At 46.2% G+C, this 19,028-nt stretch overlaps 1 long non-coding RNA gene across 3 annotated transcripts; it reads left to right on the forward strand.

Annotated features, from left to right (window-relative positions):
- Nucleotides 1-2,025: 2,025 nt before the first annotated feature.
- On the forward strand, nt 2,026-13,191 carry LOC107314849 (uncharacterized). 3 transcript variants are annotated; one of them, XR_014947129.1, is made up of 5 exons: nt 3,169-3,357; nt 5,340-5,478; nt 5,569-5,661; nt 12,783-12,891; nt 12,964-13,191. It is a non-coding gene; the product is annotated as an uncharacterized LOC107314849 (long non-coding RNA). The 3 variants fall into 3 exon arrangements; XR_001555646.3 differs by having other exon boundaries at nt 12,783-13,191; XR_014947130.1 differs by lacking the exons at nt 3,169-3,357; nt 5,340-5,478 and adding an exon at nt 2,026-2,495 and having other exon boundaries at nt 12,783-13,191.
- Nucleotides 13,192-19,028: the final 5,837 nt, after the last annotated feature.

Consider the following 19,028-nt stretch of genomic DNA (forward strand, 5'->3'; position numbering starts at 1 on the left):
GGCGGAGCAGCAATCACAGGGGGAGCAGCTGGTGGCAGATTGAAGCAGCAAAGGCTCACACCCCACTGGAGCCTTCAGAAGGGACAGAACACACCTCAAGCCAAGCATCCCATCCCCTAACACAGATCAGTAGGATCAGAGAACATTTGTTAGGTTAATCCTCCTTGTGCAGGTTTAATGCTCCTCCGGCTGGGGTGCTGAGTTTGTTTGCTGCCACAGCTGGTTTGAAAGTAACCTCACCTCCTGCAGTCACTGCACCGTGTCACATCGGGGAAGCTAATAATGTGAGAAGGGCTGGAACATGTGAGACTTTTTATGACTGCAAAGATTGAACCACATTTCCATGACAAATCACTGAAATTTGAGCAATCTAATTTACAACACAAATTCCTTTCTTTTGTGTGTCTTTCCCAACTCAAATTCAAGTCAGAAACTCTTTGGGTTCTGCTGCAGCTCTCGTCTAGGAAAACTGTGGGTGTAAGATGAAAACCAATTGCATGAGGTCTCCAGGGCCGGCCCATGATGACTCCAAACCCTAAATTGTTCATCCCTAGAGCACGGTTTACGACTGCAACAGATTCAGGAGGAGCTGCGTAACCAGCACTTAAATAAAGGGGAGGCAGCGAGCCCTCCTGCAGCAGTGGTATTTGTTCTGGGAAGGGCTGACCCAGGGTGGCCACAGCAAGAAGGTACCGAAACCCACTGTCTCCTCCTAGAAGCAGAATTGAAGGTCACAAAGTAAAGACCCCTGCAGCCACCGCTGGCCTCCGATTAAAAATAAATCCCTTTCATGGCCAGACAGTGGTTTGGGAAGGGGAAATGCTGAACGGCAGTGAAAACTGAAGAGAACTTTTTGGCTGGGTGTTCTGCAAGGCAAGCACAAGTGGCATTGATTCGGGTACAGCTCTATAGCTCTGGCCAGCAGCACGCATGTACAGGTGTGCTCCCTCCTTTTATATTTAACTTTTTCACAGTAAAACAAGCCTGATTTTAATGGTACATTTATCTGAGAGCAAACGTGAGAGCAACTCAGTCCTTGGAATTACAGAGATGGGGAAGTGCCCAGTGTTCTATCCGTGCTACCTCCAGAGCCAGGAAAATCACAGTTTTCTGTGGGCTTCTGGTGCTTTGTCCCACCTTATGATTAGCACTGTTAGTTCCAGGTGATGGGGATGCCAGAATGACAAACCAAACAAACATGACAAAGGTCCCCCCTACCCCCTGCATTGCTCCCTCAGGTGCAGCACACAGCAGAGCCAGGCACTTAGGAGACTCATTTCTGCCCTTACATGGCAACAGAGGAAATCTGGGTACCCACCCGTGGGAGTCGTCCCTCCCTCACAGCAGGCTGCCATCCGCTGCTCCTTGACCAGATACCCAGCAGATTATTTTTGTCTTGGCTCACGTAGTCCCAATGTTACAATTACCCGCTGACCTCAAACACTTACTTTTAAAATTACCCCTCTGGAGCAAAGCCTCTCTCTAGTGGGTTGGGTGGTTTTTATTTTGGATTTTTATGTCTAAATGGTTAAATAGTGGGTGTGGTTGAGGACAGAGAACAGAAAGCTTCCAGAGCAGGCAGGAGGGGGAGGGCCATGAGGGTCTTAGCATGGAGAAACCCACACGCTCCAGAGAGGAGACACAAAGCTTCACCTCCTCCCTCAGTAACATCATCTTCTGCAGGGCCAGGTTTCCTCGATGACCAACATCATCTCATAGTGGTCTCTATTCCTCATAGGTGTGCCTTGAGACTCACCCTTGCAGCTGTGGCATAACCCCAGATAATCAAAGCAGCATCCTTTGGATGCAGTGTTAGTCTATAAACTGGTGTTGAACATAATGGAATAGGCCAGCAACTCAGGGTGCTGAAGACAAACACAGATGGGGAGAGGCAGCCATGACTGCAAAGCATTGTTCACCATGCAGGAGAGATGTCAGTCACCCATGGCTGAATGTTCTACTAAACTGTCTGCAGAACTTCTCAGAATGCACAGAAACATCTTCAGGAGGGAGACAGGAGCATCTTGTCCAGGTGTGGAGAGCATGAGGGAATAGGACAACAGCCTGCTGTAGTGATGGAGGAAAAAGGGGAAGCAGCTGACGGGAGCACCTGCGCAGCTCCCACAGGTTGCTGTGTGCTGGGGCTTTCCCTTCACACCTTAAATGCCCAGCTGAACTGGCTTAAGTCTCATTGGAACCACTGTGAAAGATAAGCAGCACGAAAGACTTTGGCCAGGCAGGTTTAGAAGGTTGGCCTTCAGCTACGTTCTGTCACCTGGCCAGCAGCTCATTAGGGTCACACGTCACCAACGAGGAGCTGAAGTCAGTGTTTGTGGGGGAAGTCTGCAAGCAGTGCCCTGAGCTGCAGGTGTTTATAATGGGACCTGCTCTGGGCAAGTTCTGCTTTGAGCTGTTGAGGATCTGGGTGAGGCTGAGTGGCAGAAGGTGGATCTGGATGCTGTTGGACTGGAACGATCTCAGAGGCTTTTTGTAAGGTAGGAGGTTCAGGATGGGGTGATGCTTCACAAAGGGTTGCTTCTCTCACCTGCTGCTTCCTGCAGGCACAGCATCTTTTGCTTTTTGAATAACGTGGTGTGAGATTCCCAGTGTTGCTGCAGAGCTACTGGCTGCAATGGCCACATCTCACAGCAGATAAACAGATTTTTTGCTTTGGGTTTTTTGTTTGTTTTTAGTCATTTTTGATAAATGTGCAACCAAAAGGGGTTTGATGCCCACTGGGACTGCTTACAGGTCAGTTAGCACAGCCTGGGCTGGAGCAGAAAGGAGTATCAGGGCTTTAAGTTGGCAATATCTTTGAATGGTGGCATACAGTGATGATAAAAGGGCATGTGAGGATGCATCTCTTCTCTCGTTTGGCTTTAAGCAGCCAAATCCACCTACCAGCATTCATTGAGAAAGTGTTGGTTTCACGAGTTATTTACTGCAAGGCAGCAGCCAGAGATATATTCATCTCTGAAATGGAAAAGAAATACAATTCCTGTCTTTGCACTTCTAATGAGCTCTGGCAAATTTGCTCCCTTTAGTAGTCCTGGGGTCAATCAATTAGTGATTGCCCAGGGAGAAGCTTAATTAAGCTCAGATAACATAACAGAGGTTTCACCCCCTCGCCCTCCGTCTGTGCGTATCCTCCTTTACACATCTGGATAAAAGCTTCATTGCAAAGCCGGGGGAGCCATCGCTTCAAGCTGCGTCCCTGAGAGCACGTCCGAGCTCCCAAAAACCATTGCAAACTCTTGCATCATGCAGGAGCAAGGGAAGCCGGAGCAGCTGGGAAGTGAGAAGATCCATTCTGGCAGCTGTGCCACAGGGACAGGGCGTCACTCGGAGCAACAAAAGGTGTCGGCAGTGAGAAGCGCGGTGCCACGATTTCTTCTCCCTCTCGCAGAGGCAGGATTTCTCCCCGGGAGCCCCGCGCCAGCCATTCAGAAGTAGCCTGAAATCTGGCTCCGGCTGCACGCCTTTATTAATGACAGAAGCCCTGGAGGGGTGGGATCCAGAGGCATCACAGAGAGAGTTTTTTTTTCCCCTTTCCTAAGCACAAAAGACAGAAGTGGAATGCAGCTGAGGAATGTTTCGCCCTTGGAAGGGATGTAATAAATCTCTTTGGATGTGATATTTGGTTTATTTTGCGGGAGTCATTCAAAAGGAAAATGCAGATTGTGGGGCTTAGTGCTCAGCCTATGCTGGCAAAGGATCTCCAACAAAGAATGTTCATTGGCAGGGAATGTCCTGACTTTGCAAGTGAGCAAACGCCTCTTTTTCAGTTACTCTAAAAGCTGTCTTGCTATTATATAAAAGGTTGCTACAAAGCAGAGTGTGATCGATTGTTCTCCTGATCCTCTAGGAGAAGGACAAGCGGTAATTGCCCTAATCTGCAGGAGAAAAGGGTTTGGGCTGCACTCAGGGAAGCGCTTTCTTCCCAGGAAGGTCTGCTGGGTCGCAGGGGGCTGCTGGGGAGGCTGAGCATCCCGGTCCGGAGCAGCACAGCTTTGCTCTGTCTGGGTGACTCCACCTCGGGATGGGAGGGAAGATGGCTTTAAAGACTTCAAGTCCTTGCCAGCCCCCAGTGATTAGTTCTGCATGATTATTATTTAACGGTGGGACACTCCCTTTGGGATCCTAAGGATTCTTCCCATGCTGAAGATTGCTGGATCTGAGGATAGGTTAGTGGGCACAGGTGGGGGAAGAAGCTGACAGGAAGGAATTGATGTGCAGATGGACTTGATTTACTGCAGAAGTAAGGCAAAGAAAAAGCCCAAAGGTGACTGTAAAGCTGGGCTTCCTGATGGAGAAGGGCAGGGAAGAGATTATGTCTGCAACCTCCCGTCTCTTGGTGAACTCCTTGGAGAGGTCACAGTGGAGGCCAGGCAGATGGCAGAAACCATTTGTGAACCCTAAACCAGGATTAAAGGGACGTGGTGGAAGAGAAGCAGACTGCATGGAGCCAACCTCAGCTGTCTGCCACAGCTCCACCACCAAGGGAACCACTTTGCTGGAAGGTGGGGGGTGGTGAGCTGATATTTAGCCATTGGTTGCACACGAGCTATTTTTAAATGGCATAGGTTTGGTTACTGTCAGTGGCATCACTGTAAAAATCTTAAAGCCCTTCTGCCTACCTGCCCAAAGAGCTGTGGGGCATTCTAAGTAGGAGAGCTGCAGTAAGTGGGGTCCTAACACAGCTCGGAGCGCTGTGCAGCCCAGGCTTTGTCCTGTTAACTGCAGCTCAATGGTGGCACTACCAATACAGTCACAGCTGCACCAGCTCCTCTCTCTGTGCTTTAACCCACTGGGAATTTCCCCTTTCTCATGTGTTTGTGAGAAGAGATGAACAAAAGGATACTCTTATCAAGGAGATGCTTGCAAAGATTCTAACTTCCTAGAAGAAGTGCTTTGCAGAGCTCAGTGTTGGGGTTAAGGCTCCGTGATAGATTTCTGAGAGCTCTTCAGGCTGTTGTCCAGCATTGTTACCTGCTGGAAGGAATATGTTCTCAGTGTTTCCTTTCTTTCTGGTAAGACAAATATCTTCTGTTCTGCTCCCTGTATGGAGATGTGGCACATGTGTATGGGAGTGACCTTATCAAGGAGTTAGCAGCCATGAATTATTACCAGTGCTGGGCTAAGCACTTTGCTGCTGTTATCATTGCTATTGATTATTCATTTAGAGGGAGCTACAAATGTACAGAGTGCTTAATAAACACCAAGTTTCCTGGAAAGCAGTGGCAGGGCAATAGGGAGGCCTGTTTTTAAAACAAGACAAAAAACCTACCGAACACACCGCCAAACAACAATTACATCACGTGTTATTTCTTCCACTACAGCAAAGGGCTTGTCCAGGATCAGAGGAGCTGCACAAGCACACCGGGACGTTGTGAGAACCAATGGACCTAACACCCTCCCAGAGCGAATGGCTCTTTGCTGCTTATCGCACTGATCTAATTCAAACTTCTGGACAGTCAGGTTTGAAATGAGCTGCCTGAGAGCAAACCAGCTCAAGGCCCGGGGTTTTGTTCTTGCTGTGCCACTTACAATTTCACCTGTGTTTTTCAGAGCAGCAGCATTTTATTCCTGGGAGAGGAGGAGGCTGAAACATGGGGAGTCTGGACTGAGGCATCTGGGAGAAGGGAAGTCCCACAGTGTGAGGTAGGCAAATTAATCCCCTTAGGACATGGCACCATTACCAGCATAAAGGTTTTGAGTCCTGGCTACACGACTTGTTCAACAACCTAAAATGAAAACCTTTGGCTGAAGTCTTTGTAAGTGTTTTAAGAGAGCAGTGAAGCTGAGACCAATGTTTGGAAGGAACTCAGGTAAGAGAAAACAAACCCTAGAGGGTCACTTTTAGGAAAAATAAAAAGCTTTTGAAGCAGATATGATGTGCCAAAGCTGTGCTACAGCAGGAGCTCTGACAGCAATCATGGATATCTTCTCCCTCAACGTGGGAATATGCTCCAGGAGTTCGAGTCTTCCACCAAAACCCTGTTTTTAGCTCATTGCAAGCCACTAAAACTGCTGCTCTTCACTGATGGCTGCCACTCCAGGGCTGTGAATGGAGGTGCCTGCTCATGCCGTTTACATTGGCAGCTATGGATGTCGTGCTGGTAGACACAGGGTGGGGCTGAGCGTGCCCGGGCCCTTGTCCCATTGCTTCTCCCTGTCCTCTAGGGGCTGGCATGGACAGACAGGACAGCCTTGGAAAATATTAACATCTCACAACGAGTGCAGGTTCTGAGATGTGCCCAAAGGAAACCAGCCGGCGCTCAGGGAAATGACCAAGCAGCAGAAACCCTCTGGGTTCTGTATTTGGAGCAAAGCAGAAAGCTCTGAGTTCACCTGAGTACACATCTTGGCCCGCTCTGTCCAGTTCTAATGATGATCGTATAGGAAACTACACATCCTTCTAAATAGTGTTGTTCCTCCATATGCTACTCTGTGTGTTGACAAAGCAGCCATGCAGGCTGAGCCAGGCTGGTTCTGCTGAGCACGGTGCTGCTGTGGAGTCCATGCTGGCACTCAGCACAGAACGCCTCAACCTCGCTTTAACCCACCATTGCTCCATCTGTGCATCTCGGTGCATTTGCCAGCCGTGTGTAACGTGATTCAATCTCATCTCCGAGTTTCCACACAGGCCAGTAGGTATCAGAGCCTGAGTTATTTCCAGCCTGTCTGTGACATCCCATTCCACCCACACGGCTCGCTTGGATGTATAAATGGTGGAGGTGTCTGAAATAACAGGCCCGGAGGAAACATCTGTCAGCTCCGAAGGCTGGTGAGAGGTGAGGGGAGGACGAGGCACTCAGCTCCCCATCCTGCTGTGTCTCCTCTGGCTCTATGGAAGTGGAGCAGCACGATGCTCTGCCACACGGCCCGGCTGCATCGGCACTCAGGTTCTCATGTTGCCTTCGTGATTTATTGGAGCCGTGGAGGTAAAACCTGCTTGGAAATCAGGATGGCAGCTTAGCCTTTATCCTCTGCTTCTCTTCCTTTTGTGTTTTCAGTGCAAAACGGCATCTCTTCATCAGAACCACAGGGCTGGCAGTGCAGGGGCTGACAGGCTGCTCTGCTTTGAAACCCGTCCCAGTGCTCTCCGTCCCAGCACCAGTGGGGGACAGCAGGCGCCATCTTGGAGCGTGGGGCGGTGACGCAGAGAAGGCACAGCCCGGGGAGGCGGCGCCCCCTGGCGGCCGGAGGTCGGTACTACATCGCTCTCAGCCTCGTGCGGGACGGCTCCACCCCGCCGCCGCCAGAGGGCGCCACCGGCCCGGCCATGGAGATGGCGAGCGGGCGGAGGGCGGGGCTGGGTGCGCCGCCATCATCGCGGCTCGGGGCTGGGTGGGGGTCCGTGCCCTCTGGTGGCAGCGACAGGACCCCAGAGTATGGCATGGGGATGGGAACGGCCAGGTGGGGTGTTAGGAAAAGGTTCTTCTGCAGAGGGCGGTGAGGCGCTGGCACAGCTGCAAGAGAGCTGTGGGTGCCCCATCCCTGCAGGTTGGACTGCGTGGGCTTCAAGGTCCCTCCAACCCAAGCCCGTCTGTGGTTCTGCGACTGTATGAACCTTCCCCTTGTATTTAAAGATCAAAGCCAACAAAAGCCAGCTGAGTAGAGCTGCCCCGCGTAGTACCCAAACCCTGCTGGATGCAGAAGCAGATGTAAACGTGAAAGGAACAGGTAACTGAGGATCCCAAGTAACTGAGGATCCCAATTAGCTCTCCAGCAGGTTTTGTGTTTGTTACCTGGGAAAGCTGGTACCCTCAGTCCGTACAGTGCTTACCCCAGCTGTAGCATTGGTTCACAGTGCAGAGCTTGCTTTAGTTGGCAGCTTGGATACTGACAGGGGTAGCAAGAGCTACTACAGACCTGCCAAGGGACTGGGGAAAGGCCCAGCACTGAGCCCCAGTAGCCATGGCTGTACCAGTAGGAGCTCCTTGCTGTCAGCTGGCTGTGGTACATCTCCAATGCTCCGACAGCAATGTGGCCATGCAGAGAGAAGCACTCCTGCTCGCTGTGCACCTTTATGTTGATGGTGTCGTGTCATCTGTTCCCTGCAGGAGCTGCAGTGCAGGAGGATGGGATAAGCGAGGAATTCATTCTTTCCACTTCTGTGGTCTTTTGAGTCACGTTCTGAATGGTATCGAACCGCTATCTTTTGCTATACCACCTACTCTTTTAAACTGGAATCTAAGCAGGGCTTGGAAATAAAAGATAAGCGTGGAGTTAATCCAGTTTCCACAGGTTTGTTCCCCACCGTTGTGAAAAGCGGGATTTATAGGAGGGTTGTAGGACCTGAGCGAGAGGAAAGCTCTATGTTCCAGCAGTGATCAACCTTGTACAGGTAAGTAGGAAGCTTTCGCACATTAATGTTCTTGGTGGAGGCAGACTGAACTGGCAAACACGTACACAGTTGGCAAGGCCTTGTGTGCGGTAGGAGATCATCTGAGTCGTATGGAGGGGAAAAGGAGGTGCACAAGGGCATCCTCACAGGTTCTTCATGTGCACGAGAGCTGGTCACCAGTGCCAATGCATTGTCTGTAACTTTAATGTTTTATCTTTAATGTGGACGTATTTGGATCTGCTGTTTCTACACTGAAGATGCCCCTTGGGCTGCCAACTTGTCTCCAGATCATATGGAGGGAGCAAATTCTACAGAACCAGGAGCAGAGAAGATGAATGGTATGTTAGTGCTAAGTTGTGAAAGATCACGAGGAGAAGGGGTTCAAAATGTGCCAGCAGAGCTGAGTGGGCTAAGTTTGTGTATTGCATTTGGTTGAAGCTAAACAGAAAACAGTCTGTGAACTGAAATATGAAGGACAGAAATACACGGGATTGTTAAGGACAACACGACTGAGCTGTCCAAGCCATGGAAGGCGTGGGCAGGGCTTTCCCAACCACTGCTGAGTGCCCACTGGCAGCTCAAAGCAGCAGGCAGAGTACTGGGCTTGGAAAACTTACTGATGCTCTGAAGTCTGAATCATGGGCACGCAAACTCTCTGTGCGATAGAACAAACCAGGAGGCTTTTAATGGGTGGCTTACATCATATCCCTCTTAACAGGTATTTGTTTCATGGGCACTTTTTTTTACTTGTGTAGCTCATACTTATTTAAAGGGGAAAATAACTGGATGACCAACCGGTTCTTCAGAAGATACAAAGGTTAAACAAATTATGCTCAGAATAAGTACAAAGATCCCACTGAGCTCCAGTAACTGCTGATTTTGATTTGGTTAGAAAGGTGTCAAAATTGGAGTCTGGAGATACTTAGCCCTATTCTTTGCTGTCTGCCACAGTACCTAATTACTGTTTCTGATATTATCATCTGCTTTAACACACAAATTCCCTCAAACAGCAGTAGTCCCTAATACTTCCCTCTTATATTCCCATCTTCTTGGCCACATATTGCTTACTGTGCTAAGTGCTAAATGGCTTTTGGAAAGTGCTAAGAGGGTGCTGTGAAAGGACTAAGCTGAGTTTCACAAACAACTGCCTGCACAGAGAAATGGTGTTATTAGGGAGGGTAAGTGCCAGCAGGCCGGTGTGGGCTTATTCTGACAAATCTGAAGAGCCGAGCTTTGTGGTCGTGTTCTTAGGATGATTTAAATGAGACATTTTCACCTTGAAGAAATGAAGTTTCTTGTTCCTAACTGAAATAAAACAACTGGATACTTCATCAGAAATATTCAACAGGATCAGTGTGTTCCAGGTCAAGTTCATCTACTCTGCCATCTCAGAAACCAGCTCAGCACTCGATAATTCTTAGAATGGAAAAACGATTCTTGGAAGATGATGGGAACAAAGCCCCAGAGCTACAAAAGGAACATTGTTTCTTAAGCTCCAGCCGATCTCAGGGAAACAAAAAAAGCAACCCAGCCACAAAGGTACTGGATCTCCACCGCAATTCAAATGTTCCTCAGCTAAACGAAATTGTGTGGGCATTTGCAGAAAGAGAGTAAAACAGATCAATATTTGTTATCTTCTTCAACACGTGGCAGCATGTCGGGGCTGTTGGGTGAGCTTCAGCCTGCGAGTGGAAGGGCAGCGTCACAACATGAGAAGCCAATTAATTGCAAGGGAATCTCTGTGTGCACTGAGAATCAGGTCCCTGGATGAAACGGCTCCATCTGTGGTCTTGCATTGCTTCTCTGCTTATGTATCAAAGTGCTCAACTGTTGGAAGGTGCACTCCCTTGAACTGTGATCACAAGGCACCTCTTTGACACGTCAGTCACTGTCACTTAGGGGATCTCTGCTTTTTTGGGCTATAGCACATCCTTTCAGTCTAGTGAGTGCTGGTGTGGACTGGTTTGTGACCTTAGCGAGCTACTGCTAATGGATGAAGTTAACTATAATCCACAAGGTCTGAAAAAAACCTGTTTCCAGTCAGTGAGTGCTGTGTTAATTCCATGGGGTGCTTCAGATACGATCATTTTTCTGTATGAAAGAGCTGCGGTGTCATGAACACTGATGGCTGCTTTGCTAACTTTTAATTTTGCAATTTTTGCAATTAAATTACTACAGGTTAGATGCTAATTAATGTGGTTAAGTCAATGGAATGAATTGCTTCTTTTTTGCTCTAGCAGCACACTTTGAAGCACTTATTCCCTTAGGAATAATAGCACCTGTAACTGTTTTACCTAGCTATTGGAGTTCTGAAATGTGTTTGTTACAAAAACAAGAGGGTCATGGAGCATGTTTTATCTCCCATCAAGTACTTATCATCTTTTAGGTCTCTAAGTTACTTATAAAGAAAGTTAGTTATTCATAAGGAAAAGCCAGGATTGTGATCTGATTTTGTAGCTGGAGATGCTGTGACCCAGGGCCAGGTGGAATGATTTCCCCATGGTGTCAGGCCTTAAGCTGTGCCAGGGGAGGTTCAGGTTGAATATTAGGAGTTTCTTAGGAAGAGTGGTGAGGTGTTGGCACAGGCTGCCCAGGGGGGTGGTGGAGTCACCGTCCCTGGAGGCCTTAGAAATGTGTGGCTGTGGCACTGAGGGATGTGGTCAGTGGGTATGGTGGGGTGATGGTTGATCTAGATGATTTCAGATGTCTTTTCCAATTTTTATGATTTTACATGGCAAGTGCAATAAGTCCTAGTTCCTGCTACATGCCCAGTGAAGTCCCTGGCCCACTGAGCCATTCACTCCTCTGCTGCAATATCTCATCTGTCTTCCTTATTCCACAGCAAAGAGCATAATTCAGGCTTGTTGCATCCTTCCAGCTAGAGGTCTGCTGCAGAGGATGCTGCTTCTTAAGTGATAATGGAGTTCTGTAAAGCATCCCAGACTGACAACTTTAACTAGAACCTTATGTTTCTCGATTGTTTTAAAAGACAAATATATATCTTCTACTCCCACGTCATCTAGAAGAAAGGACACATTACTATCTAAATGTGGCCAGTGGAGGATAGCAGAACCTTGTTTACTATACTTTACTTCTCCAAGTTGAGAAACAGTAAAAAACTCAGTGGGTTCCCAAACTGTTCTGTGTTTTTGATTGTTTTGTTTCCTTAATGAAATTCAAAGCTCCAGTATTCAAAGGAACTGCAGACAGCTCTAGGGAGAACTGAAAAAGTGGAGGAAAAATTTGTCAATTTTTATTTCAAGTTAAATCACAACGGAGACTGGTGGCTACGGAAACACAATATGTCCACATGGATGTAGGCAAGGCGCAAGAGAATGAAAGCGGAGACTCTCTGCACTGGTGAGAGCTTAGGCACTTTTTATTGTTCCCTGGAAACCTCCTGGGATCTCCTCACCAAGATGTTCAGAAACAGCTTCAGAAGAGGCTGGGGACTTAATTCATGGCCTTTTTGCACCAGCTGCCACAGGGTTTCTCTCTAATTTGGTAGATAGAAGGAAGTTGCTCTGCCCTCACTGTCAAACTAAATATTGCCATCTCCAGGCTTTGTAACAAAATAAATCATCTTGTTTTCATTCCTGGGGTGGCACAATTCAATTGTGGCCACCCTAGACATACGCCTTGGGCTTGTTTCCATCTTCATGCTACATTAGCTGCCCACTGGCAGGCCTGAGCAAACCTGCAGTATCCCTGATGAAGTTTGTCACATGTTGAGCGACACTGTAACTAAACTAAAGTGTTTTGCTGTAGCTACAGTGATGGGAGGACAGTTGGACCGGATGATCTTGTATGTCCTTTCCAACCTTGTGATTCTATGATTCTAAACAGCAGCAGTTTTCATGTATTACTACAGTCTTTGACCTTAAGCAGAAATGTTTTCTTGTCCTGCTCCCAGTGGTCAGTGAAAACATTTCACTTTGATAAGCCAACAATGTCCATGCTATTCTGTAGCCTCACCTTTCTTAAACCATTCTGAATCTTTCTTCACAGGACACGCTTTCAAAACCTCTTCTCAGATTTGCTGCTCAGCTGTGAAATCTTTGGTCTGTGTACAGCCCTCCCAATGCAAGGAGGAGCAAAACAGTTACCTGATGTGTCACACACCCAACAACCAGCATTAGCTTTGCCTTTTTTTGGACCAGCATCATACTGTTGACTCCTATTCAGTCCATAGCTCACACCCTGAGCTGCCTTTCTGCCGTGCTGCTGTCTGGCCATTTATTCCCCATTTTCTCTTTGTGCTTTTGATTTCCTTCTCTTAAGTGTAGCACTTTGTACTTTACTGAGTCGCTGATTTTCTCCAATTTAGCAAGATGGTTTTGAATTCTCAGCCCATCCACCAAACTGTTTGCATCCTCTCCCAGCTAGATGATGTCTGCAGATTTGATGAGTGCTCTTTATTCCCTTGTCACAGGTTGTTAATGAAAATACTGCATAAAATGGATTCCACGCAGACGTTGGGAGGACCCTGTTTGAAAATTCCTCTCAGTATGACAAGGAACAATTGACAAATGTTTCTGAAGGTATATTCATAATGAGTCATGCACCTACTTTTTGAGGATTTCATCTTAACTGTGTTGTCTTCGTTTGCTAAGGAGAACGACCTGTGGAATGGTGTGAAAACCATGTAAGAGTCAAGACATATAGCCACTGTTTACCTCTTACCTAGAAGAAGTGCATATGGAACCTGGTCTAAGACAGATATAGGCTTGAAGAATTGTATCAGTTTCCAGTCTTCATTTCAATCTCTGCAATTTTGTGTGTAACCATAACCCCAGTAACTGTCTTCTGTATCTCAGTGATTAAAGCTCATTCGATATTCAGCCCAATTTTAAGAAAACAGTTTCTTTCCTTGCTAAGGCAGCGTGAAGACAGAAATCAAAGACTTTTTACCATCCCAGATTCAGTGAGGGAGATGTTGGCACTGTCTAATACCCATATAGCTGTGATAAACTTCTTTGCAAAAACATGTCAATGTAGGTTGATTCTTGAAGATGTTTCCTCAGTTTGTAGAATTCCCATTCAAGGAAGCACGCTAATGTGTGCTAATAGTTGTGTATGATTTTAATTTATGTACTATTCTGTAGTAGTATGAAATTCCTGATGCAATCAGTATCATTGCAAAAAATAAAGCTGTTCTTACAAATGAGTTACAAATCCTCATTAGCCATCAGATGTTACATTAGACAAGCATTTGCTGTATCCTCGATATATTATGCAGTTTTTAGTGCTGTTTATTGGTCACCTCTGTCCTTAACAGGCTCCATCACCCTAGTATCTAAGCAACTTGATCCTGTATGCCCTACCATTGAACAATGGCCTACCTCTAAGAGATGCTTTTCTTTTTAGGGAAACTAATACATCATCTCAAGGAATGAATGGTTATGATTCTGTAACACTGGAAGTGACTAATCCCGTGTTGTAAATGGGATAAAGGGAAACGGAATGTATTTTGAGAACAAACAGTAATCATTGACACAGTAATTTGCATCCCTAGATATTATAATAATGACTAAGTATCACTTCCCCTTGTTTGCATAAGGAAGAGTAGGCAGAGAAATCCAGTGATTCGGCTATCACTCAGGCAAGGCACTAGAAAAGACAGCATAGGTCGCTTTACTTCGTGTTGTTTTCCTCTTCTTTACTATGTCTTTGAAATACAGCACCGCAAAAGCCTCTGTCGTTGTTTCACCAGTTCACTCCACAAGTAGCCTGGTGCCACAGGAGTTGGTCAAGACTTGTGGAAGGTTTGAGAGAGGCAGGGTATACAGAGCATTGCTTTCAGAAGAGCTAGTTTGGATGGGTAACTTGGGATTCCTGTCAATTAACATGTATTAAGTGCCAGCAGCCTCAATCTGTGCTGTCTTGCTGATGAAGCTAACATATTTTTGCCGCCTGAGGAAACTTCCTGCTCTTCAGAAAGCAATTGCAATTGTAAGGACCAAAGTCTACTCAGCGACCCTTCTGCTTCACGACCGATTTGCAGCACAGGAAGTACTCAAACTGGATCCTGAAGGTATGTCTGTGTCTCAGAGAGCTGCTTTCACAAGTATTTCTAGACAGGCAGTCGCTAGGAAGTCAGAACCACCGCATCAGAGATGGATTACTTGGGATCCAAAAAGCAAATACGTTTAATGTCTTTATTTTTTTTTTTTTTTTAGAAGAAAATTAAGCACCTGAGGTATGATTTGCTTTGTACTAAACAAAGGGAGGGGAAAATGTCATTAGTGGGATTGGCAGTAGCGTTCTAAGTTGTCTTTGAATTTCACACTAGCTGCATATCACAGAACCAGGGCAAATAGCAGTGAATACAACCTTTACTTAGCTTCTCCTGACAAACATACAGCAAAGGGTACAGCAGGCTCACACTGATACATGGCCAGGAGATGTACCTAGAAAAGGCAGTCTGTCACTCTTTATTCTAGTTATTTGTTTTCTTGTGGCTCTAGGCCCAAAGGGAATGGCAAAATGGGCATACCTTAAGACTCCACTGTGTGAGAATATGATAGTCTCTAATTAAGGTTTATCTGGACTTACTCTCCTTCTGCCCAGTTCATGTATCTGAACCAGGGGTTAGGCTTTCCTGAATATGGGGGGTAATTGTTACTGAGTGTGTGGCATTCAGCTGTGGGAAGCAGTGGAGAGAGGAGGAGAATATCTAGCTGCTGAGCATATTTTCATGGCAGAGATGTCAACCTGGCTCTTCTGTGAGCAAGCATCTCAACATGTTTCAGGGTGAGTGGAAAACGAAGAAATACCATGCAGCTGTGAATCCCCCTGCCTAATGCTTGCATGGCAACTTTGCACACATGCTGTACTCTTCCCCCTGCTCTTTGCCTTCAAGCAAAAGTGCTGCCAGTATTGCAAGTCCTCTAGTGTGAGAATAACGCTGCCGTGTTGTGGGTTGATTGGCACCCTTTGGGCACCACTGCAGGACAGATGAATAAATGTTGGTTTGCATTTGAATAGAAGACCAGATATTCAGTGATTCTGGCTCATTATCACAGCAACGGGTAGCTAGGAACATCCTTACTTTTTCTAGTGTGATTTTCAGCTGTTTTCTGGTTGTTGTCTCTCTCTCTTCCCCTACAGCACTCTCCCAGTGGTTCTTGCCATCCTCCTGGTCCCAAGCCTTCCATCACTCCTTATTCCCACTAGAGGGGAGGGATATCATGGTTTATTGGGACTGCATGGGAGGAAGAAGCAGGGGACATCCAGCTAGCAGGGCAGGGGAAAGGGGAGAAGCAAGGGAGGGAAAACAGAAGGGAGAGGCAGAGACATACTGGCTGGAGGGAGCATTGGAGAAAGGGAAAGCTGGGAGCAAGGCTGGAAGCCAACAAGGAAGGGAATGGAGGCAGATGAAGGCAGGAGGGACTCTCGCAGGGACAAAGAGAGGAAAGAAAATGCCAAGAAAAGTCGAAGGGGAAAGAAGGCAACTTAGAGAGGGGTGAACACAAGATTATGAGGGGAAGTAGGATGATTTGAGATGTTATGCATTAGGAGGCAGGAGAAAAGAGAGATTTTATAGAGGGTAATAATTAAAGGTGGAATTGTGCTTGGCATTGAGGAAAGCGCTTAGGGATGAAGAGAAAGAGGGAGAAGGAGAAATAAAGGTAAAAAATCAAATCCTCATGTGGATCAGGGAGATTTCATGAGAAAAGGAAGAAACAAAGGTGAGGAGAGGAAGGGAAATGGATAAGCAAAGTGAAGAGAAGAGAGAAATATAAAGGAAGGAAGGGGGAAAAGAAAATCCTATGAGCTAGGAAGTAGGAGAGAAATCAACGGAAGAGAACACTAATCTGAAATACAGCATGAGGAAAAGGGATGAATGTATTGATTGTGACAGAAAGAGAGAAATAGAGGAGGGGAGAGTAGCCTTGGAATATATCAGAATTCATCTCTAAAATAGATCCAAACAGAATCTTTATTTAAAAAATAAAAATTCAAACAACAATAGGAACACACAACTTTTTTAAACATTGAAATGTTTTTGAATGCATTCAGCTGCCTTTTCTGGACCAAGCCCTTGTGGCCCTTACATTCTCTATATAATCCATGATGTACTGTGGAGCCCTTCTCTATAAAAAGGACATCATGTAAAGACACACACTTGTTACTGAACCAGCAGCAGGGAGGAAAGAAGATCCCTCCATGTGTAAACCCCATTATCCTCCCCATTACTTAACATAATTTGCCTTAGGCAGCAAGTCGAATCCTCCAAATATTCGCTGCAGTGAGAGATACAGAGCGAGGAACTCACTTATCTTTTCAGGTGGATTTCACAGTCTGGTTTTCTCTCTTTGTTCTCTCTTTCTCCCTGGTTCTGTTGTTTTCCTTTTATCTTTCCCTTTCACTTTTTTCAACCCAATTTCACTTTCTGCCTGCTGTTCTCAAGCAACTTACTCAGTTTCTGGTTATATTTTCCTTGCTACCTGTCACCCACCCTCTGCTGATGCCCTCCAGGGGTTCCTTCATTGTCCGTGCCACCCCTTTGCATTCCAGGTGATAACCTCTATATGCCATTCCTGACCTGCCTTGACCAGAGCATGTGAACTGCCTGTGTCACCAGGACTGGGTGCATAACTTCCTAGGGTAACTCCAATATCTTGTTACTTTTCATAAAAGGCAAACTGTATAGTTTGAACACCAGTAGGAAGGAATATCCACCTCTATCACATACACACCTATTACATGTCTATTCTCTATTTACTTTCATTTGATCTCATGGTCTCTCTTCTTCTCTGCTTTGTTTATTTGACCTTCTCTTCTGATCCAGGTATTTGATCTGAAGTTTAAAAAAAAAGGAAAGTGCAGGTTGGACTAGATGATCTTAGTGGTCTTTTCAAACCTTAATGATTCTACAATGATTCTAGCCCAAATGAAGGCTTAAAGGATACTTTCAAACAGTGGCAGTCTGAGGTCTCATCCACAACCATGGGACTGAATAGGCATCTTGGTCGCCTTGTAATCAGTGTGACCAATCCTCACCATAGAGAGCCTTCAAATTTCTCTGTTCTGGGCCTCACCACAGGCAGCACCCTGGACTGCAGATGTTGGCACCAGTCTGTCCTAGCCCATACACTCTTAAGATATCCTTGATCCTATAGGTAAAGGAGTCACAGGGACCTTCCTAAACCCACACCACCTGGAGTGTCCCTCAAATGACATCTTGAAATGCCCCTAGCTGAAGTCAGCAGCAAAGAGTTTGCTACGTGTACTGCAAAATAATAACATGGGAGAAAGCAGATGGCACTTGTAGAGGATTCTTCATTACTGCACTCGGATTTTTCTTCCAGATGAAGATAAGGACCATATTTAAATAATCCTAGCGCTGCGTGCTTTCTTCTGTCACTGGCATAACACCTCTGCGCATTGTGGAGCCCCAAGTTAGGAGAGGCAATAGGGGTGGGACAGGTATTGGCAAAGGGGTTGTATTCTCATGGGGATAAGAGATGGAGTTTGTTAATGCAAGTGCTGTATATTACGTTTTTAGGAGTGAAAATACTCAGTCTGTTTGCACAGTGCCCATAAATGTGGCTCTTATTTCAATCAGATGCTGGTGCAGCTGTCCCATGGCAAACATCCTATGTCTGGAACAGTTCTGCAAGGGTGAGGATCCCCTGCTTCCCAGCATGAGTGTGTGTGCCTCCATCATCACAAAGCACATCTGGGGGGCATCTGGACCTTGAGCCGGTAGATATGGAATGATGCTATTATCTACCTAATTGTGCCATTTTATTCTCAATACCAAAACAAAGAAGGAGCCTCTAAACTTTTCCAATGTGTATCAGGGGATCAGGATGGGCTGGCCTGGCAGGCAGATTTACCACCACGCAGTTCATGCCGACAGCCAAAGGAAGGGGCACGATGAATTGGGAAGCCAAAAATCAGCAAAAAAATCTCTGCTGCTTCTGCAGCTGCCTGATGGTGAAAAGGAGCCATCTCGATGCCAGAAGGAGATAATCCGCTGACAGCCGGTTATGCTAGTAAAGATAAATAAACAGCAGCTATTTGATCCCCTCCAAGGACACCACGGTAGAAGGGGTGTAACTTCCCATCCTTCAGCTCTTCACAAATAGCAGAGAAACGTTTGTTTCTGGGAGATAATTAATTTATTTCAGTCTGGGGCAAAAGAAGAATTGCTGAAGTCCAGGGTAGGCTGAAAATAGTGCTTTAGCACCTTTGGACATTTTTCCTTGAATTCCTCACTAAATCTGTACAGGAGGCATTTCTTCTCCACGAGGACAGGCACTGTTTGAGATCTCTCGTTTTATCCATTAAGGTTAATGTTCCTAATACAGTCTTCTCATCACTGCCAGAAAGGATTCCTTGAGGAATTTAAAACTTTTGAATGAATTCCCCAGAAATATCCATTGATATAATTATTCCCATACACCGTAAGTTCAGTTTTGCTAGAAAGAAGCAAGCACCCCGTGCAAGTAAAGAAAGACATGGTTCATGTGAAACTAGGGAGATAAAAATTCATTTTCTGAGCCTCAATATATTTAGCAGTGCTGTAGTTATTGTGAATTGAGGTTGTAGAAGAGCAAATCATGAAGGTAGTATATACTGTTATTGCTGGGAAACTCAAGTGAACTTCTAGGTACACAAGCCTTTCTTCAGGTCCACAGTGGAAGAAGCAAACTTTGTGTTAAATATA

Source organism: Coturnix japonica, chromosome 5 (assembly GCF_054131305.1).
Source record: "Coturnix japonica strain WE chromosome 5, WE-NBRP24, whole genome shotgun sequence".
NCBI classification, from domain to species: Eukaryota; Metazoa; Chordata; class Aves; order Galliformes; family Phasianidae; genus Coturnix; species Coturnix japonica.